Source organism: Gallus gallus, chromosome 2, assembly GCF_016699485.2.
Source record: "Gallus gallus isolate bGalGal1 chromosome 2, bGalGal1.mat.broiler.GRCg7b, whole genome shotgun sequence".
NCBI lineage: Eukaryota > Metazoa > Chordata > Aves > Galliformes > Phasianidae > Gallus > Gallus gallus.
The window spans coordinates 121,815,210-121,837,933 of NC_052533.1; the positions used below are offsets into that span (position 1 = coordinate 121,815,210).

Genomic DNA, 22,724 nt, shown 5'->3' on the forward strand with positions numbered 1-22,724 from the left:
GAAGATTATTGTTTCACATGTACACACATTAGCATTGTTTAAACCATTTTTTCTCATCTTTTCTTTTGTTGTATTTCACAATGACACTAATCTCTTTAATGTACTGAATCCTTCTGAAACATTTTTACTGCAGTTTTGAGACTGTTTTCTATGATATTTACCTTTGCACAACAAAGTATGATTTTCCATCTCCATGAATCATCTGCTTATAATTAAAACAAAAAAATGAAGTAGACCTTCACATTATTAAGTATATCTCAGGTTGCTTAGCATGAATACTATTAGCTTGTTTTTATGACTGTGGTATTAAAGATAGAAAGATAGACATAATCATAGATGATCATATAGGTAGTTCTTTTTATTGATGTTTTCAGTGCAGTAGAGAATTAGTCAAAATCTTACACAATCTTTTAGACCTCAACAAACACTCTTGATTAGGAATAAATAGTTAACTTTTACATTATTGTAATTTTATATACACTGATACCAGCTACTGCCGCCTGAGAAAAGCTACGAAGCTGCATTGTCTCCCCAGTTTCCTCCCTGTGCCTCTCCACCACTGACTCCCCCACATGCTCCCTGGCCTTCCAGAATGTCCGGGCTCAAGCAACAACCATTCTGCAGCAGCATCTCTGTTTTACAAAGAGAGATTTGTCTGTGGCATAATTCTTTCATGGTTACTGTAGTATACATAACAATATCTTCTTAGACATGGCTCTTCAAGGTTGGAAAGAGTGGAGGTGGGTTTAACAGGAGTGACGGCTATCAATGATGTCATGGTGGCCCATAAATGGTGCTCCCCAGGATTTTTATTTTGCCTTTGGATACTCATATTTCTTCTTCCTTAAGTACCTTAAGCTCTGATGAAACTTGCTTTACATAGGTGTCCTTCCCCAGGTGAACTTCTCCCAGTGTCAGTGAGCAGTGCCCAGCTGATGTGCAGTCACTGAACATCCAAGTCATTGTGGAGCTCTGAAAACAGCTGAGAATTTTGTGTGGGCAGTACCATGGTCCTCTGACAGCTGCTCCCAGCCTTTGGACAGCCATAGGTCCAGGCTAAGGCAGTACTGCTATTATTATTTAAAGGGCAGTAATTCAGAAAGGATCCAATGATGATTTTTGCACCTTGATAATTACTAGATGTCCTGGTGAAAGTCTGATCTTGAGTCTACCAAACATCCCACATGCCGAATGCTTTTATTGCAGCCTGTTCAGTTCACTATAGTTTCTTTCATCAAAATCCTCCCTCTACTCAGACATGCAGGGTCAACATAAAAGGGCTATCTGGCACAAATCAAATTTTAATGAGATATTGTTTATTTGATTGAAGAAAGGCTACATTTGCTGTGTAGGCAAATATCACAGTATCACAGTGTATTCAGCAAAAGGTTTTAACCAGGGGATTCACACAGGGGCTGAGCAGTGTTTATACCAAATAGATACAAGATGCATCTTGTTAATTAGAGGTAATTTTAGGTTCTGGAAGAGGCACTGTGCATGCATGCTTTGGATAGAGAAGTTTTAGGCTGCCTTGTAGTTAACTTGAAGTTAACTATAGTTGTACTTGCATGGTGCTGGAAATACTGGTCCTTTCTGCTTGACTGTGGTATAGTACAGTTTGAAGCTTAGAAATACTAAAATGTTTGCAGCACATAAGGCATCCTCTTTACTAGAACTATTTGAATGAACAAAACACAAAAATGTACGAGCAGAACAAAGACAGTTATGTGCATCTTTGCACACAGAATCTGGTCTCAAGTGTTACTGAGTGCTAACAATTTCTGTTGATAGGAGTTGATGTAACTCAGTGACTTACAGTGAAATGCTGTGCATTTAGTACTTTCAGCATCACAATTCTGAGCTTGTGATATATTCTACATAGTTGCAGTAGTTTACTGAAAGATCCTTCACCCAATAAATGCTAAGGTAGAAGTTGTGTGACATTAAAATGTTACAAGCAAACTGTCATATGACATCTATTAAATACTAAAAACTAAGCTTCCAGTTTGGGTAACTACAAAAGAGATTATTTATACTGTGTTCTAATTAACAAAATTTCAGTTTTATTACTTCTTGTCTTGTATTTGCCTCTGATTACATATGGTAAAACCTAACACCTGACATGCTGCACAATAGGTCAGTTTTCTGACCTATTTCAGTTTTCCAATCAACTTGCTTTTTCAAACTGCAGAAGAAGAAAGATGTAGTTATGTTTTCTCCTTGCGTATAGTGGGAGCCACTATAAATGGGCCACCTGCAAGGCTGGCTATGAAAAGGTTAGCATCTTCTATTGTGTGTTGGTAAGTTGAAGACAATTAAAGTACGTTATGCACAATGAAAAGATAAAGTAGATTTAAATTTTGATGTTATGTCACATGCGCTTTAGTGGGATAATTCATCAGCACGTTGATGTTATTTTCATTGTTTACTATTTTCTGAGAGAAGCATGCTATTCATGAGGATGTGCTCTGCTCTGGTGGGTTACATGTGAACAGAAACCTGATCCTCAATACATACTGGTCAAAATACATATGCTGGTCAAAATTTCCCATCAAAACATATGTTTCTGTAGGTTTTGATGAAGTGATTCACACAAGAGGATAGATTGATCTCTCTTAATGTTCCTGTTTAAAAAATGGGTTTTCAGAGCTAAGCTAGTCATCATTTTAGCCATTGGAAAGTTAGTCATTGCAGTCTAACACAGTCGCTTAAGGCTTTGTAGTCAATGGAGATATATAGACACCTCCAGAGAGCTATGGGTTATATCCCAAGAGGCATCTATGGATAGCTGAGATGAACAACCTTTCTAAAACTCTTTTCACTGATGAGTGAGAGAGAGAGAGAGCACAGATTCCTAAAATTTTGATGGATAAATAGAGAGAAATCCCATTCTTTCTCTTCCCCCCTGTAGAAGGCATGATTTCTAAATTAAATATTTGATTGAAAACTGATTTTTGTGTTTTGGCGACTAGAATCTTCATGGCTTTAAGCTTATACCTGAATTTCCACTTCTTCACTATTTTTTATTTTTTTTAACAGAAATGAATATGTATTTTTAAACAGTTTGAATCAGTTCTTGACTATGACAAAATTCCCAAAGATTTCTACTGGAGCCAAGATTTTGTACCTTTTTTTTCCCCATTACTCCATATAATTTCCTGACTGTTTATAAGGTTATAAATCCTACTGCTTCAATGAATTCTCCTTGCAAAGTTCTACCATAAAATCCAGGCACTTCAGTTACTGGGTATAATCATGGACCTCATCTGAAAAACCTCTGAAAATAATTGAAAGATAAGGATCATGTGGATGTCAATTGAATCAACTTAAACTTTACATATTTGAATTAATGTAACTACAGTTATTGTGTCAAAAGTTACCAGTAGATCAGCAAAAAGCTGAACATCTGAATCTGAAAGTTGTGACTGAAAAAAGCTTTTTCAATGGGATACAGAAAAACTTGCCCATTTGTGCTACTGCCTTGTGCGTTATGCTACTGTCCTCTTTTTTTCACAGTGTTAGCAGCAGATAACATGTCATGTTATGCACTTTACCACCTCTTTGTCTTCATCTCTGTTCTTTGATATGTGTTTACATTTCTACCTTTGTTTTTTGTACTATACCTCAACAATGCATTGTCTGAGCAGTCTTCACAGAAAAATGGATTTTCAGAGATCGTATTCCTAGCTGACTTGATGAAGTCAGCTCTTTCTTCAGTTTCATTTATGCACCATAACATTTCCCTTTTCAGTCATGCATTTTGACTCAGATTTGGAAGTACAGTGTTGACGCAGCATTATAAAGAACTCATGACTGTAGATTGTGGGGACATCGAAGAACACAACTGAATTTCTCTGTAAGGATAGTGAATGTTGGCCAGAATCTGGCATTTGATGTTGCTGTGTCTAACCACAACAGCTGCTCTGTGTGAGTAGGTGGTCCAGGGTTGCTGAATGAGGAATATTTGCTCAGAGACCTGCTAATGAAAGGAGCAATTACAAGAAAAGTAATTACAGTTTAAAGAAATAAATTATTTCGGGAATGCCAGGATGATGGTGATGATTATGTTTTATGCACAGTCCTATATAGTATGACATTTCATTTCAGAGATTTTAAAATGGGTTCAGAAATTCTTGATACTTGGTCAAAAAATATTAATAAATGTTTTAAATATCGATCATAATCAAAATTACTTGGCTACTCTTTACTGTTGGATCTTTTAAGATCAAAATCATCTCTGCAGTAGAGACCTATGTCACACTGGTCTGCAGTGACAGCCAGAGGAAAGTGTATTTGAAAATGTTAAGTTCACTTGAATTTCTGGATCATAATATTACTCGTGTAACTGTGAGACAGGACGGGGGTTTCCTTCTGGCAAAGTATACTTATGTGAAAGTATAGAGTGGTTTTATGCATCTTCATGACAGAAAAGAGTTTAGGTTTCTCATTCCTTCATACCCATAGTAAGCCCTTCAGATCAATGTGCAAATGGCTGTGTTTCAGTTTATTCTCCAACATCCAAAAGCATGCTTTCAATTGACCTTTATTTACTTATTTTCTTCTTCACTTTCTCTCAGTTTTACTTCCAGCAGCCCATCTTACTCCCCATCATCTTAGTGGGACTGTAAATTAAAAACTCTCTTAATTCTTTCAGTTCATTTGAAACTTACATTGTATTATTCATTTTTATGGGCTAAATCTGCCCCTCCACAGCCATTACTGCCAGGAAGCAGTAACCACCTGACAAGGTTGACTTAGAAGTTTTAACAGAATGGATGGATCCAGTAATTGGTCTATCTAAGAAGTTATTTCCTAAATGTAGAACTTAAACTGGTCCTTTATCTCCCCCGTACCAATTTGACTAATAAGAAAAGTCGAAATGTAACCAATGAGCCAATACAAAATAAAGCCTGGTAGCAAACTTGCAGACATAGATGTCAAATATTAAAAATTCCTGATTACTTGTTATACTATAATGAGTTATGATATTTGAGTGAAAAGAGATGTTGATATCTGACCTTACAGATGCTGGTGGAACAGGTCCAGAGCAGAATGATTGAGTCCAAAAGACTGAAATAAATTGTAGATGCTGAAATGACATTTTAAAGTACTGTAGGTAAAATTACTGGGTGTTGTGCATACCTAGATACAACAGGTTACACATAAACATGCTATTAAATAAAAATACATTACATAAAACTGCAGTAAACCAATAACTTCTTTCAGGGATTTTGTGTTTAGAAAAATGTTACATTTGACTAATGTTTTGGAATTTCATTTTCTTAAGATATGCTGTAAACACTATCTGTTGCCTCATTACCTGACTAGAAGCTAGATTTCAGTCTGCCTAATGAGTTGTTCTTGCAGTTTATTTAGATTTTTATTATTTCTGCCCAATTTATGTGAGTGACACACTTGAAAAATAGGTTTCTGATTTCGGCAGGATATTCAGAGTCCTTGAACTTGTTAATTTGGGTCTCTGAGCAGCCTGTCCAAAAACCAAGGTTCTTCAAAGGAGCTCTTTGGGTCAATACAGTGGGGTATCCAGCTGTCCTTGGGAACTGCACTAGGCACTGTGGCTGTCCTCTGTGGAGAATCAAGCTCCTGTGTGTGCCAGAGTGTGCTTTGAAGGGAAATCGCCCATTCTCCTGAACCCGGGAACTGCTTTCTGCAAATGCGGGATGTATGACTGACAGACTGTTCACAGGGGATTTCAGATTTCAGGGGACTTGAAGTGTGCGATGGAGTGTCATGGTTTTAAGACAGGTAACAGTCAATCAGGTAATCTTGATCCCTCTGAGAGATTTAGACCAACTTTGTCAACCCTAAGTGTCAGTTAAGGGAAGCCTACCTTAAATCCTGCCTTAACTGTAGATCACTTAACGTGAGATTTAGACAAAAATCATGCAATCTGAAGCCCTCATCTGCTGTTGAAATGCAGTACAGTGCCTCCTATGCTACAGACCACTTTACAAAGGGGAGAAATCTGACTTTCTTCTCTGAGTAGTTATTTTGAAGCCACTGGTGCAAGTGATAATACTAATACTTCCTACACAAGAAAGTGGAATAAGAGGCCTTGGAGAAGGATCTGAAACAAATTGGATAGAGTGATAATAACTTCCTTGGACTGACTCAAATCCCTTGTCTTTTCTTGTTCATAAAAATATCGCATTTTAACTTTGTAGTTTGCTTTGCAACCTTTATCTTCTCCTTCAGAGTATGATGACATTATTTCATACAGCAATTGCGATTTCACTTTGAAATGTAACTACAGTATAATCCATAATGATCAATTTCTTCTATGACCAGCTGTTTGCTATTTTACAACCCTGCAGTGCATCAGAAAAGTATCTTTACAGAACTGGAGTAATAGAATTGACATCTTTGAAGCTAGAAACTTCCTAATGAAAAGTTTGAAGTCTGAGAGGATCTGTCTATTTCAAATTAAATGTTTTGGAATGTAATATAAAATACATTTCATGGTATTGAATCCTACGTGTAACCTGCAAGTTTTAATGTAAATTACTTTAGTCTTCTGATATTAGAATTCTTCCATAAAATTGAAAGATTCTCAAATTATGATTCCCTCATTTTTTAGCTACTGCTCAGACAGAGCAACAATTACATTACTTATGAAAGTCTGGAGAATTATGGCTGTCTCTACTAAACAGAGTTAAAAGCCTGACCTCAGCATCTTTGTGGAAGTCTTACTGCGTGCATAGGTTACTGAATATGATGGTAATCTCTGTTTGGCCTAGAAAACAGAACTAAGGTGGAAGTAAGGCTGAATGGAGGCTGACATTATTGTCAGTAAGATACTTCACATATAAAATATATATTAAGTATGTTAAGGATGTGACATACCAGCTACATTGACCATAAGATGTATAGCTTTCTATGTAGCAAGACATAGCCCTGGTAGAAACTGGGAGTACTGTGAGTACTGCTCTCACTTACAAGTTTCCAGTGGTTTTGATGTAAATCCGTTCAGATTGAACTGACAGAGCTTTATTTCAGGATGTAATTTCTTAGTTTGATTTTTTTTATAATAAAGATTAAATTTTTACATTGTATTTTCTCATAATGGTCTCTCTCTCTCCCAGTCTGGTGTATTTTGAGTGATACAAAGAATGTACTGTGATAAATAGAAGACACACTCCCTGTTTTGTGGTTAGAGCTGTAACAACTTTGCAATTGATTTAACTGGGAGCAAGATCAGGATTCTGCTTTCAATGCAAAAGGCTGTATTTCTGATAAATGTAATACAGGGTATTAATAGAACAGACAACCTGATACCTGGTGAGTCAGCAGTCTTGGAGATGCAATAATAAAAATTTGATTAAATATAAAAAATGCAATGTTATTTTTTCTAATAATATATTTTTTCCTAGTTATATATGTTTTCTGATATATCAGAAGTAGGAAAGAGCTGTTGCAGTGGGCCAAACTCAGAATCCACGTAACTCATTATTCTGTTTCTGCTGGTAGTAAAGAGCAAAGAAAAAAAAAATTCTGACAAGAACCTACTTTCTAGCAAAGAAAGTAGAATGTCAGAATAATGATGGAAGAATAAATTATACTGCCTTGGAGTTTACGTCTGGGTTATTTTACAGTTAATCAATATTAGTGAACTGATATCTTGTACAATTGGATACACATCAGGACAGATTACAATCTTAGCAAACAAAGAAAATACAATATCTATGAATGATCATATCAGTGAACAGTGACATCTTATTCTGCAGAAAACAAAAGCTTAAAAAGAACTGCAGGACTTGTGCTTAAAGTAAAACAACATATATATATATATATTCTTAAATGAAGAAGTAAACCTTCATTTATTATATTTGCAAGAAAATGAATTAGGAATACATAATTAAGTTAGTATTGCAGTTCTGATCAAACTGCTGAAGTAATTTCAGAAGACAGAAGTTTGTTGTTTCCTAAATTCTGCTGCTTCTTAATTTTTGTATTCCTTCAATTTGCCAATCTATAACTTTTTTCAACATAGTGTTGAATGTATACGTGAATTATCTGTATTTACTGTATTGAGGGAAATTACATATCCAGACATTTATTAGAAATTTCATTATGAAATATCTAACAACAATACTATAAACAGGCAATTTTGTATGAAAACTGTTTTGGAGTATTGCCTTATTGTCCACCACAGGCTTTTGCTTGCTGAAAAGGTTATCGTCTCAATTTACAGAAGTTAATAAATAAATGGATCTATCTGTAAACATGAATTATCACTATAAATACAAGGAAATTGTCTTCCTTGCAATACTGAAACAAACAACACAAAAATAAAAACAAGCCCACACCAAAACCAATCAACTAACCAAAAACCTCAAAAAAGATTGTTTCTTGTTTCTTGGTAATTTTTTTAAAAATGTGTATTTTTGTTGTTGTTGAAATGTATCTTATATTTTGTATAATCCAAACTGAGTATAGGTTTGCCTTTTGCATGTTCTGCTGTCAATTTGAAACTTTCCTATGTTTTCTATTTGCATTGCCTCGTAATAAAGTAAAACATTATGATTGTGAAGGCATGCTTTAATAAACAATGCAGGACATTTAATTTTAGTAATATCTGTATCACAGTGGAAACTTAAGAGGAAATCTCATTTCTGAGAACTTCAGCTTTCCATATTTGCCTACTGACACTTAGAACAGTAAGATCTTAGTCCTTAGGTATTGGTCAGATTTGATCTGAGAATTTTAAAGCTTTTAAGCTTTACAAATGCTTTTCATTTAAGAACTGTTTTTGGTTGTGTTGTCACAGTTCATAGGTGCCCACCCATAAAGCAAGACTAACAGTTTATTTAAAAAAAAAAACAGAGGGGATGCTTCAGCTCTAGCTTCTCAAAAACATGTGATTTGCATGCGGCTTGCAACCCACTGTGAGTCCTCGGGATGCAGCCATAGAGTGTGTAGTCAGTAATAGCTTTTTTTTCCCCCCAAAATAATGTGCAGTGTAAATATTAAATTATTTCTGATGTGAAATCATCTAAAGTATTTGCATGCGTTGCCTTTGTGAATTCAGTCACAACCTCTCACCAGTGGTGTATAAAAATGTAATCAGCAAAATTATCCTAACCCGTTTAAAAGTATTCTTTCTTACTCCTTAGTAATTTTTGTCTCTTGCCATATATTTTATATGTGTCTGCCGTTATACTTGAGATGCACTATCATTGTCCTTGTATCCTTTTTATAAGTCCCCAGGTAGTTCTTTCACTCAGATATTTTTTTATGTTACTGTCTTTCTGAACACCTTTTAACACAGCTCAACCTAAAAAAAGAAAAAAATGGGTCTTTATTAATAGAATAATAACAGCATATTTCAAAGCAGATGGAGCAGAAAGAGACATCAAAGCCAAGCTAACAAATAGTGAAATTATCACAGTGAAATCTACAGAAAAATCCTACAGACAGTTTGTGGGCAGAATTTTAAAAAGACATGCAGCTAATTTTGATTTTTTAAATGAGCTGTCTTTCATGGAAGTAGGACGTGGAACTCCCAACAGTTAAATAGAATCTACGACAAGATGCTAAAGTGTTCCTTCATTTAAGATACAAATCTTGATAGACCACAGCTGAATCATTAGGAAAAAAAAGATGGATGTTTTCAAAAGCAAGACTAAAGGAGAATATTTTTTCTTTGAGTGAAACCAACTATTAGTTGATAGGAAATCATGGGAAGATATTGCATGAACTAGTGGTGTGGTTTAAACATGTGGGTTCATTTGCATGTTTTGTCTCCACATAGCTAATCCAAAGTATGCAAGCACAGTCGTGGGGCAGGGGATGATGTGGGTTTTGACTTCAGTAAGGATTCCATCAAGGCAGGTAAGGAATTACCTCCTGCCAACATACAGCCATGCACATCTCTTGGGGTTTTATATCATTTGTTGATATGTTGCATTATATATAATCAAATTTGATTAAAACCAAGAACTCACTCATTTGTCTTGGATCAGTACATCGGTATTTTATGGACAGAAATTGCTGTGCATAAGATGTGTTGCATCTTCAGGAAAATTCTCTTATTCTGCAATACTATGTTGAAAATTGCTGTAGTACCAAAGAAGATAAGGGCTGTTCTCCTGTAAATCAATATTGATGTTTTCTGTGGTTAGATGTTCATCCAATTGCAAAGTCATACTTTACTGGCCAGTAAGATTTTTGAGACTCTATAGATTAGACTGGATGCTACGGAGGGACACTTACAATTGCCACTTTTTGGCATCTGAAATTGTATGTCAGTTATACCCAAAATTTTATACCATTTAGTATGCAGTTGAAAATAAATTGAACTGGAATTCTGTATTTGTTTCCCAGTAGACTTGGACAAATGTTACCATCATCTGAGTTTATTAATGTAAAACATTTGTCTTTTGTCAAATTCCAGCACAAGGTATTTTACTACCAAAGCTGTTGATAAATTTGAATACTTTGGATTGTAGTGATATTGTGTGCATTGTATAGAAAGGATTATCCCCTAAAATAGTACTTTTCAAAAACAGATTGCAAAAACGAACGTTTTCATTTCAATGTTTGTGATTGCATAGATTCTTTCTGGTTTTAGATAATATTCCTAAGGGATTTTTTTTTTTCTTAAAATCACGCAATTTTGAAAAATAGAAAATGACTTTTCTTGTACACAGCAGGAGTTTGTCAATGGAAAAGCACTTTGCCACTCAGTTCCTAGGCTCCTTTTATGTAATATTCTTGTTCCAAATCTTTGTCTTCATTTGTAGTTGTTTTGTTGTTTTTTTTTTGTTTTTGTTTTCCTGAGGAAATGTAGGTGTCTTTGCCCTCCTCAATCTCATTGTCTCTCAGTGTTATGTCTAGGTGACTTTCAGAAAATTCTGGGCATGGTTATTAGGTAAAAGTTAATACTTGGTTGATGGAGCCTCAAAACCACAACTCAAACTTCCGTATTCAGTTCGGTCTCCTGTAAAATCCCCCATATAAACTAAGCCCCTTTGCAGAGCTGTGTCCACTTTTGGGCTGTGGAAGTGGTATTTGTGGTAGGAAGTTAAAGCATCAAGGAACAGAGTTCCCTTTTCCATTGAACTCTAATGAAAGGCACTGATCAGAAGACGGAAGTCTGGTCCAAAAACACCTAAGCATATATTAATTGATTCACGTAGATAAGACTTCACTATTAATCTCTTTCTTACAATCATTAGGGCCAAAGGTGATGTTGATTGCACTTTGAGAATAAACAGTGTTATTAGTTACTTTTCTTTCTTTCTTTTTTTTTTTTTTTTGCAAGCATAGAAATGAAAAATGAAGCTCTAGAGCTCATTTATAATTTCTTTATGAAAATTTCCTGTTGATGTAACTTGTCCATTTGTTATGTCTGATTTCTTCAACATCCATACACTACAATTAACCTTCTTTGACCTAAACAAAATAATCCAGTTAATTTCACTGATAGCCTTTAGCCTTTGACCACTAATAAGTGTACAATTATATCCTATATGATACATTGAGGAGTATTCTGTCATGTTGATCTTTTGAAAAATGGTGTAAGAAAAAAAATTAGAAAACCATTGTTCTGCAAAGGTACTGGACAGTGAAAAAAAAGCAGAATAAGTAGGATCTGAATGTACAACAGAAAGAACTGGTGCCTGGACCTTCAATCTCCTTTCCTCTCTAGAGCATTTAAGTTTAAATTTCACTTGGATTCAAACACCTTCTTTCAACTGTACATGTTCCTCTATGGAACTACTAACATATCTGAAATCTTTTCACTAATTCTGCAGAATCATATAGAAATAATCCCTTAAGCAGATAATAAAAGGGATAAAGGCTAATGTTTTTAAAGATTTTGTTTTGTTTTGTTTTTAAAATTAAAAAAATTACTGTGATACAGACGTTTTTAAACAGGGTGTCCCGTATCTCCAGCTGTTATAATTTGGTAGGATGTCTCCATTAAATCAATGGAGAATTGATTACCTAGTTTTATGTTCACAGCTTGTTCATAGCAAACGTAATGGGATTTGCTTCATTTTAGTGAAAAGTTGTGGAAAATAGGCTGATTAGTTATGTAGTGGGAAGATCATTTCAGTCTTCCTGCAGAATGAGTAATGGAGCTTTAAAAATGTTGAGGTAAGGCTTGAGTGTGCTATATATGGAGGGGAGGGAAAAAGGGCTGCAATGCACATGAGATATGAGCATGGAAGTCATGAACTCGGACATCATCTTTTCAGTGAAAGCTGTTTAGCTCTAGAGCCTCTCCTTTGCATTTTGAGAGGATTTTAGGAGAATGCATTAGTCATGGTGAAAGAATAGTTAAAAAGTCTGTTGTTTCTGATGGAGGATTATGGGCACAAGCTTGCATTTTATTTAATCCATTTTATGTTACAGAGCACTGCAAAAAATGTCTTGTGGTTTGAACAGTGTATTGATTATAATCAATCAGACATTTTTCATAGACTAAGGTATGCCATGTTTAGCAAAAACTGCATTGACAAATAGAGCATATTAATGGATCCTGGAAATTTTGGCATGTAATTAGGCTTGCTTAGGTGTTTAAATGTAAAGGATGCTCTATAAATGTGCTGCCATTCGATAACCCAATTTTTACATTGATTATTAGAGAAATAATGGAGCATGTTATTACATTAAATGTTGAGAGGAGTTAAATAACAGAAAGTTTTAAGCAATATGATCATCAGATATTCAGCTGTTAAAACACCATTTTTTGATTCTTGTGCTTTGGATCAAGAATTACAGTTTGGTTTGGGAAGTAAGCTTTGAAGCTGGTAAGGCTGAAAGTAGTTTAAGGATCATACTGTGCAGGCTGCAATTTTAACTTCCAGATCAGAAAAAAATCAGATCTCTTTTAATGAAGAGGAAAATATCCATACATTGAAAAAGTCCTTATATAATCAGAACTTATGCCAGTGCTATTATAACATTTATTTTTTTCTCTTCTATGTTTTAGAACCATTTTTTTTTTTCCATTGGTATGTGCAATGAACCATAGTTAATATATGCTACTTAGCTTAACCTCTCTGAAACTCAGCTTTTCAGTATGAAAGAAAAGGGACAGTAGGAGAATGCATATAGACAAGGGATAAAACATGAAAAGATATTTATGGCACCTGAGCCTCAGCTGTCAATTCATGCATGAAGTATAAAGGGGACAGTAGGCTGGATTTGGTTTTGCTGTTGACCTTGTGGTGTGTACCTATCACTTAGACTTCACAGAATCACAGAATTGAAGGGGCTGGAAGGGACCTCCAGAGATCATCAAGTCCAACCCCCCTGCAGAGCAGGCTCCCTACATCAGGCTGCACAGGTAGGTGTCCAGGCAGGTCTTGAATATCTCCAGAGAAGGAGAATCCACAACCCTCCTGGGCAGCCTGTGCCAGTGCTCTGTCACCCTCACTGTGAAGAAATTCTTTTGCATATTGGTGCAGAACTTTGTATGCTCCAGTTTATGGCCATTTCCCTTTGTCCTGTCCCCACAGACTGCTGAAAAGAGATTGGCCATGTCCCTTTGTCTCCTACACTTAAGATACTTCTAAATATTAATAAGATCCTCTCTCAGTCTTCTTTTCTCAAGGCTAACCAGACCCAGGTCACCCAGCCTTTCCTCATAGGGGAGATGCTCCAGGCCCTTTATCCTCATTGTGGCCCTCCACTTCCCAGTCCTCTTTGCTGTTGTTATACAGATTACTTTGATAGTTGGAACCACATACCTTCTAGTCGATGTAAAGTCTTGTAATGAAAATATAGTTCTATAAAAGAGGAGCTGTGCAGCAAGAAACAGTAGCAAGACAAATTCTTCATGCTTTGTTACAGAATGTTCACACTGCAGGTAGCTCTGCCAAAATTGATAAATATGGATTTCAAGACAATATTGCAACAGCTCTGGGAACAATCAATCAAAAGGCAATTGTTATTATTACTTTTTTTTAATGAAAGTACTTAGCAAAAACTTTCTGAATGTGTGAACAGGAAAATGCAACTACTCTTGTAATTTTTCAAAATATTAATTGTTTTACTTTGTGTCAGTGGCTCCCAAAAAGGATTTTTAGGGAGGAATTGTCAAAGTATGAGAAATTTTTGTCAAAAATTTTTAGGATCCTGGCATGTTCTGTTTGATAGATGGCTGAGATATGGTTACAGGCTCTAGTAGCTGTTCATTCTCCTGTTCTGGCAGGATCTCTAAATGCCTTAAAAGGCATTTCCTGACCTCTCTTCAGTGCTAGGAAAAGGCGAGGTTGTTGGCAGAATGTGGCTGTAGTCAGTACTCTCTGAACAGTACTGAGGCTTTAATAGCAGCATGTTAAAACGGAAGGAATCCAGCTCTTCAATGGGTTGAGAAATAAAAGGTGTGCCAAATACCACTGTTAATTCAAAGGAGGAAAAAAAAAAACCTTTCAGTCTGCTGAATAATAAGTATGTGATTAATAAAACCTGTGGGTAATAGAAATGTGGTATATAAGTTTCCTCTTCTTTATTTTCTTCAATGAAATAATGCCCAACACAGGCTTCTCATGCATGGTTCCAATGATTACTACCTAGTTGGTTCACCAGTAAATAGATGCCAGTAAGAGAAATCTGAGATTTGGATGTGATGGCTATTTTTGTGAAAGGTTCTGTAAACAGTGCCTTTAAAGGGGGGGGGGGGGGGTTGCTGGAGCTTCTAGTCAGTCTGAAACTTGCAAGCAAACCCAATTCATCTTTCGTAAATAGCAGTTTTCTTCGTGGCCAGGTCTAGGTTTGCAACTCAGTCTACATCTATTGACTCTTTGGGACTTTCTGATGTTTTTGAACTCTGCCTTCTTTGCCTCATTTATTTTCCATAATCGAAATGGAAATGAAACCCTTCATCATTAAAATTATGACTCATATACTGAGTTAACTGTCATCCTATAAGACCTAAAAGAAAATATTTTAGCATCTGTGTTTTCAGCCACCCCCACAGTGTTGTCTATAAGTATGTTGAATAGGTAGCCACCTACACTAGTAATCCTATAGTCTGCTCTGGGTCTTGTGCTCATCCGAAGGTCCCTCAAACCAGTAGAAAGACAAAATGGATGGAGGGTGTGCAATATCTGCCTATACCATTAATGCTCTTCCTTTTGACAAAGCTCTCACAGTTAGGAGGATTCTCTACTTCAGCATTGGTGGAGACATACACTGTAAGAAAGAGGAAAAAGAAAGTTGTCATTTTTTAAGCAATTCTGCATTAGCTGAGATTTTGGAGGATTGATTAATTTAAATAAATAGATGGCAGTCTCTGTGAGGGTGGTATTCTCCCATATAGGCAGTAGCTTTTGAAAGTAAGGCCAATTAATTACTGTTGCGTTAGAATGTGACACTCTTAGGGGAGAGGCTTTGAAATGAATCAGAGGTAAGTGCTGGACTTGTTTCTGAAATTGCTTCTGATCAGCCAAAAAGAAAATGATGGATGCATTTGTCTGATTAGAAAAATGCAGTGACAGGCAACTAAAATTTTCCTATGTACATATTTAAACAAAAGTGCTAAACAATACACTTCATTTTGTCACTGGAAATACTTCGTTACTAGATGATGATTCATCATTGATCTTTGCTCTCTGCCAATGGAAAAGATCTCCTGGGAGAAAAATATAACCTATATCTGTCTTATTTGTTTGACAAACCAAAATTATCAAGAAGCAGAGTTCTGCTTTTGTTTCAGAGATTTAAAGTACATTTTCTAACTTTTTATTCAAAGAAGCTGTTTGTAAATCTAGTCTAGAAAAATGCTGTTTTTATAAGCTCCAGGAGCATGTTTTATTTGGAGGGAATGAATTATTCCTTGCCAACAGACAGCTGTAAATACATAAAGCGCTCAAGCTTCTTGAGGCTTGGCTCAAATGCCAGCACAAAATCAATGGTAAAAATCGATGCCTTATATGAGCAGTACTTTACTTAATCATTTAAAAAAATTATTTCAGTGAGACATAGAGGGCCAGATTCTGAGCAAATGGCCAGAAATATTTTGGCTTCTGTAGAGTTCTATTGATTTACTCCTCAGTGATCTGGCTCACTGTGGAAACTAAATATAATTTTATTTTTTAATGTATTTATTTATTAGTACTGAACATCACTGAGTTTTCCACAACCACAAACGTGGGTTATGCTCATGGCAAATTCTTGACATGCACAGAATATGTAGTTGTGTCTGACATGGAAAAAAATTGCAACTGACATTTACGAGCACAAGATTGAGTTTTTTATTTCGTTTTGTGTAATTTGTAAAACAAATTCATTTCTAAAGTTACCGCACTGATTACAACTGGTAATCTTCATGAATGATTAGGGATCATAACATTAAAATAGCAGGAAGTATAATCTTTCAGAGACATGCTTTCTGTGTTGATTTGAAGTATAGTGTTCAGTTTTCAAAACTTAGATAAACCATTTGGTATCACATTTCAAATGTTTAGTAAATGTATCTTAAGAAAATATAGAACTTCTAGCAGATATCACTACAGCTGTCTGCTGTTGAAACACTGCTAGCAAGTATTGGAGACTATTTAGAAATAATTTTAAAAACTGCGTTCAGTATGTGCGGTGCAGTACATGTACTCTCTCATAATCCGTGTACTCTGGGATTACAAACTGTTGGAAATGCTGTGGATTGCAGTGCTGGGTGTGGAATTTGCTGCAGAATATATGCTCTCCTGTAGGTGAAGAGACAGAGTCTCAGAAATAGCTGTGATGCTACTGACTGCTTCTAACTGATAGCGTTCTATCTCTAAACAAAGCAGGGAATAAGTAGAAATTAAAATGTGTTGCCTTATAAAAATGATCACATTATTGTGAGTGCACTCCTTTCTCAAGTACTGATATTGGACATTTAAAATTCTTACCTTAATATTTCAGTAAGGTAATTCCCCTCATTTAAAATCATTCAGACCAATCCTCATAAAGCCTAGTAAAATTGATAATATAAGGAATATGTACAAGGCATATTGTGTTTATCCTTTAATTTGAAAATCTGATTGATTACGTATTGAGACAAATTCTCAAGTCAGACATCATGTGGCAAGGCACAGACTTGATGACTTTTTGAGGTCTCTTCTAACTTGCTTTCATGATTCAGTGATTAAAGTTATGAATAATACAGTACATTTTCATTTTTGTGAAAAATTACACTTAGTCCCTGTTAAAATTAAACCATGACTGTGTGCATTTTTTTTTTCATTATGTATTTGTCTACTTTATGTCTTTCTTTTTCTTTAATTTTATCTTCTGTCCTATTAGAATTATGTCCTTCTGGGAAAGACATACAGAATGTTACCACTGTTTGGTGCTTCACTTCGTAACAGCAGCAATGCCACCAATATTGCGCACCAGAACCAGATATTAATTAAATTTTGCCATCAAAAAGAAGAGTATGTCTCAGCAAGGAAAAAAAAATATTGTGATTAAAATATCTAAAGCCCTGTTGTCCTGAAGTTCAGCTTTCATGTTACAACAACCCTGCAGTGTTACGAACTAACTGAATATACATATCATTAGTGGGATTTTGCTGTTGCTGTTGTTTGGAGTGTATCCTTTTCCGTTTCATTTGAAAAAAAAAAAATGGAGCTTGGATCAGTAATGGTATACTGAAAACGTTATAGGGAACATTATAGCCTCATTATACAGGCACTCTTTGAAAAGTGAGCAAGGCATATAATGTGGGGTTAGGCGAAAACATTTTGCATCTTCCATCCCCTTCATCCACAACAGCTGTGTGTGACATTTCTGTGTAAAAGAGGATACAGGGTTATCTTTGCACTCCTTAAACTTGTTCTTGGTGCCTGAGGGCTGTTTGGAAATTCCTTTCACTGCCAAGGACTTATTACCTCATTCAAGGACTGCTGGGAAGGCTGCGTCCTGCCCTATTTCCCCTGGCCATTCTCTGTACTACTTGCAAGGAAGAGAAACTGGGTGGGTCTTACTTCACCAGGTCGTCATCTCTGTGGGATTGCTCCACGCTGTGCTCAGCAGTCCCATGTCCTGCTTTCTGCCTTTAGCACACTGCGAAGCATCTGCAGTGCCTCAAAGCCTGTCTGTTGGATCTAGGTGAACATTTATTCACGGCTGTAAAATAAGCCTTGTAGAGACAAGTGCTCAACCTGAGAGAGAGAGTGAAATCTTCATTCTGGAGGAGTTAAAGGCAAAGTTTCCGTTAACACTGGTTGCACTGCAGTGATCTTGCCTGAAGGTGCTGATCTCCTAGACAGACTTATACTGCGATAAGTCTATGTTGTGACAGATTTATTGGCCAAACTCTTTTTACTTAGGCAAAACAAAAACAAAAAGAGTCTGCAAAAGATTTGTACAAGCAGATGTGATGCATGGGATGCATGGGAGTGGCATCACATCTCAAGATAAGTTGCTATAGCTGTCTCAAAATTTAAAGAAGGGACACATTCTGCATTAGCTGATTCACTAATCATCATTGTCATTAATGAGAATCTTAAATAAAATCTTACACTGTCTTGTTCTGATCTGTGTTTTCTAAAGCCCAGCATTCTTATCATGGCCTTTGTATAATTGGTGTAGTAATATAGCATTGCATTGCAAAAGATTAGGAAAGCTTTAGTCTCAAGTCCTACTTAAGTGAAACACTTTTAGCTTTAAATAGAGATTTGATTGACAAGTGAAATAACATGAAATAACCCAAAGCTGATGAAACTACGCTACAAAGGATTCAAGAAAACTGCACTGTAGAATTTTTGGCCACAGAGTCAGCTGTGTGAGGGCAAGTTAGGTGATAGCTGATTGAAACCACCTAATCCATTGCTAACTATTGCTTTTCTGGATCAGGATATGAACAACATCTACTTTCACATATGTGAATTTCACATATGTGCCCTGCATTAATCTCTGCTTTTATAGAGTCAAGGGAATGTGGTTTTCCTTCTTACCAGTAGGTCAGAAAGCCATGGTTATTCAGGCTGGGTGCAAAAGAGCAATGGTGGTCTCCAAAGAGGCATGCAGGAGTCAAGGAAATTTGCCAAATTTTCCAAAATGACGCTCAGATTGGAGCTGTCATCCATCTGTGTGTGAACAGAAGGAAATTGTTAATGAAGACTGTAACCTTCAAATGTTATCCGCAGAAGAAAAATCAAACATGTAAAAATAGAAAGCCCATCTAGGAAAAGGAGTATGATAGCCTTAGGCATTGTGTTTGTTTAAAATTGGAAGACAGATCAGACAGCTATTTTATGTGGATCTTGTACATATGTGTGTGACTGATTAAAACTCATTTTTTCTGTACAAGTTTTCTCTGCCTAAGGAAGAATTTCTAGTATTATACTGTAAGCAATTTATGCCTTAACCTGTGGTCTGGGAAGAGTGCTTGCTAGTAGGAGGACATTTCTTTATAACCTATTTTGTTTAGCATGAGTTAAAATGATTAATTAAAGGAACTGACATGAGAATTCTCTTCATTCTTTTGAATTTTCTGACATAATTTCTTCCCTATTGAACAAAAGCTTTCAGTTGGGTTCAAGAGGTACTAGATGCCTCAGGTTTTGTACATCTTCATTTTGAAACATTTTCAAGTGTTTTTTTCATCTAAATGTTTTTATTGCAATCAAATCAAGACAGATATCCAGAAATGCAAACTGCCCAAATTAACAAATATTTTTAGGTATTAAAATTGGCATGGAAGCTGATATATGTGTTGAATACATTATTGTATGGAAATAATTATAAAGGAAAACACTGGGCTCAGTGAAATGAATTATAAAAAGGGTAAGGGTTTTCAAGGGTTATCAAATGAGATATCTTGGGTTGTACTGATTGTGCTCATGTAACAGATTTGCAACTGGAACTCTTCAGGAGACAGAACTGAGGTCAAAGTAGTGTTGGCAAGTACTGGGAGTGTGCTTCTGAAGTTTGCTTCTGTTGGATTGGCATAAGGATATAAGTAATACAGGAAAACACTGAGATACCATATAGGAGAAGGTGAATAACCTTGAGAACTGAGGTAATAAAAATGTGTTTAAATATTAACTAAAGGTCACCTATTAAAATCAATTTTTAGATATCAAGTATATTTTTACACTAGTTAATTTTGGATGCTATTTACAACCATAGGCTATAGTTGATTGTTAACTATTTTGCAAATCACACCCCTTAAGCATACTTCTTTCTTCCTTTCTCCCCCCCCCCTCCCCCCTCCACCCCCCCAGCTGGAAAATGCAGAACTTCTGTTTTCAATAAAAATCACTTCTAAACAGAAGTAGCTGAAACATAAATATATATATATATATATTACTCACTGAATTTGTAAACTCCAAAAACCAAACATTTATAATGAAAGCAGAAAAATATCTCGTAACACCAACAGTTAAACTAAAAGACGTTGAAGCCTCTAAAACAAATGCCACCTTGTGATGGAAGATAGATTGGCCTGCGAGCCTGAATAAACTTTGTTTCTAATTAGTATGCAAATCTCACCTGCTCCAGGGTTCTTCCTGTTTAAAAAAAACTCAGTCTGTTTAGTGTTTCCATGTTTCCTTGTGAGTAATCTCATCCAGGAGGTTTCTTTTTCATTCCAATTCCTTCATACCTGTAATTTTCAAAGTGTTCTGTGCTGTCAATATTTTCTTCAAAGTGTGAAGTTAAAAAATGTTAGCATTTCTGAAATTTGAAACATCCTGAGAACAAATGCTGACACTAATAATATTTTTACTTAATTCTAGAGTAAAATTCTATATTGTGACATATATTTATTATGTATGTAAAGTACATGCAAAAATAAAAAGGATTTATATTGAATATAAATTTAATTCTCCTTGAAAGCTTTCAACCTGATTACCAGACTATTTCATAACAGAATGTTAAATAAAACGTATGTCTTATAATTTTGATCATATATCACATCAAAGTCTATGATATTTTCAACAAAAGCAGGATCACATCTTTATTTAAAATTACTGGAAGAATTTGCATCAGCAAATGATGAAATTTAGAAATATTCTAAATCTCTGTTAAATTCTGAAAAAAAACATTTGCTTGTACAGTTTTGGGTACTGACTCCTCTCTCCCTTTTTGCTGGTACAGTTATGTGTGTGGACCATAAATGAAACCTCTCAACAGCCAGACAAGAGCTGGGATAGGGATCTCATGAGTGATGTATTCACGTCATCCAACTTCAGACTTTGATCCTCATTTGAAAGAATCAACCTTTTTTACACACATACATGCATGATCTATGACAGCAACTCTTGCATATTTAGAGATCTCTCAAAATGTAATGCATGACAAGAATGCATATTTCACCTTAGACCATTCACATTTATACACAGTGTTTGTCTACACTTGCTATCATGAGTCAACAAGCATATCTGGAGTGTTATATGAGTTCTGTGGTACTCATTTTTGATGAGGAGACTCCTCTTTTTTTTTTTTTTTTTAATCTTATATGGAGCTGCTTAGCTGTATTTGCTGAATATACATAATTCCTCTCTGGTAGCCTCAAAAAAAAAAAGAAAAAAAAAAGAATTCATGACACCTGTATTTTATTTTCCAGTTGCTCACAGGGTGCATCCTTGGACAAGTCACTTAGATGCCGATCCTGAAAGGTTTTCAAGGCTTCCATTAATTCCAAAGACATCTTTAAAGGTTTGGGCTTTAATCTCTTTAGCCTTTGATTTCCTTAGCTGTAAGATAAAAATGTTACTATGAACATATCTCTGAAGCCCCCTAGAGACTTCCAGATGAAAGGTCCTGTAAATGTGTAAACTACTTTTTATTATTTTCTTCTTGGCTGCTGAAGGGAATTCTGCATGGAATATAAGTGCCTGGAACTACCGGGGTTTTGCAGTGTTTATCAGAATCAAGAAATTTACCCTGCATATTTATGTAACTATTATGAAATGAGAGCAGAGAGCATAAATAATGCAGGAAAATATTTAAAGTACATTTTAGCTACTATTTTTTATTATTTTATGTAATTGGCTGGGCAGTGCTGCTGAAGCTCTGTTGAGAAATTGCCTCAGTCCCAAAGGAATGGTGTTTCTTGCTAAGAGGTAATGATTAAAACTTGAGCGTTAGGCATTCACCTGATTCTTTTCCGGTGCTCTGAGATGGAACAAGCAATCTTGTTTGCTAAAGACAAAACACAAAAAAGACAAAATATTATATAACCCACTTGCCAAACTATAAAATAGTTTGAGGTGCAGAAGAGTAATAGGTCAGATAGCCATAAGCCCAGATAGTCAAGGAAGTGAAGGATCTGCGTTACCATTTTAAGAATAATTATTGTGATTTTGATTTCAAGTGTAAGGATAAGCAGAAACTGGTGGAAGCTTTGTTTAGTGGCACATTAAGTGTGAAGAAATTTGTCTCTGCTCCTCAACAGCAGCCAGGTAGATAGCAGGTCCTGTGCAGCCATAATGCATGGTGAGGTATCACTGAGGAAAGTAGGCATACCCAGCACAAGGTGTGCTACCCTATGGGCTCCTGCTGCTGACCTGAGGACCTGAACAAGTCCCTGCCACGTGAGAGATTTATTTTTCTCATGTCACCACCTTCCTTACAACAAGTTAGTCCTCCACAGCCTGTTTACATGGTCATTTTTCTGCTGTGCTCAACAAAAGAACAAGCCAAATGTAAACTGGAAAGAGCTTGTAGTTAGCTGTGTCATCAACCCTTATTTTAACTACTTGGGTCTTCATCTTAAAGCCTTTCATAGGCATGTTCAATAATTCTTCAGAAATAAC

General features: G+C 35.7%; 1 protein-coding gene across 15 annotated transcripts in view; it reads left to right on the top strand.

The window, feature by feature from the left end:
- RALYL (RALY RNA binding protein-like) overlaps positions 1–22,724 on the top strand; it is a 380,415-nt gene that overhangs the window by 4,991 nt on the left and 352,700 nt on the right. For 3 of the 15 annotated variants that reach the window (XM_040678004.2, XM_046920001.1, XM_015282798.4), the window contains one exon: positions 21,533–21,624. The exons of the other annotated variants lie outside the window; for them this stretch is intronic. The gene's annotated coding sequence lies outside the window, so the exon portion shown is untranslated. The remainder of the gene's footprint in view (positions 1–21,532; positions 21,625–22,724) is intronic. 15 annotated transcript variants of the gene reach the window in all.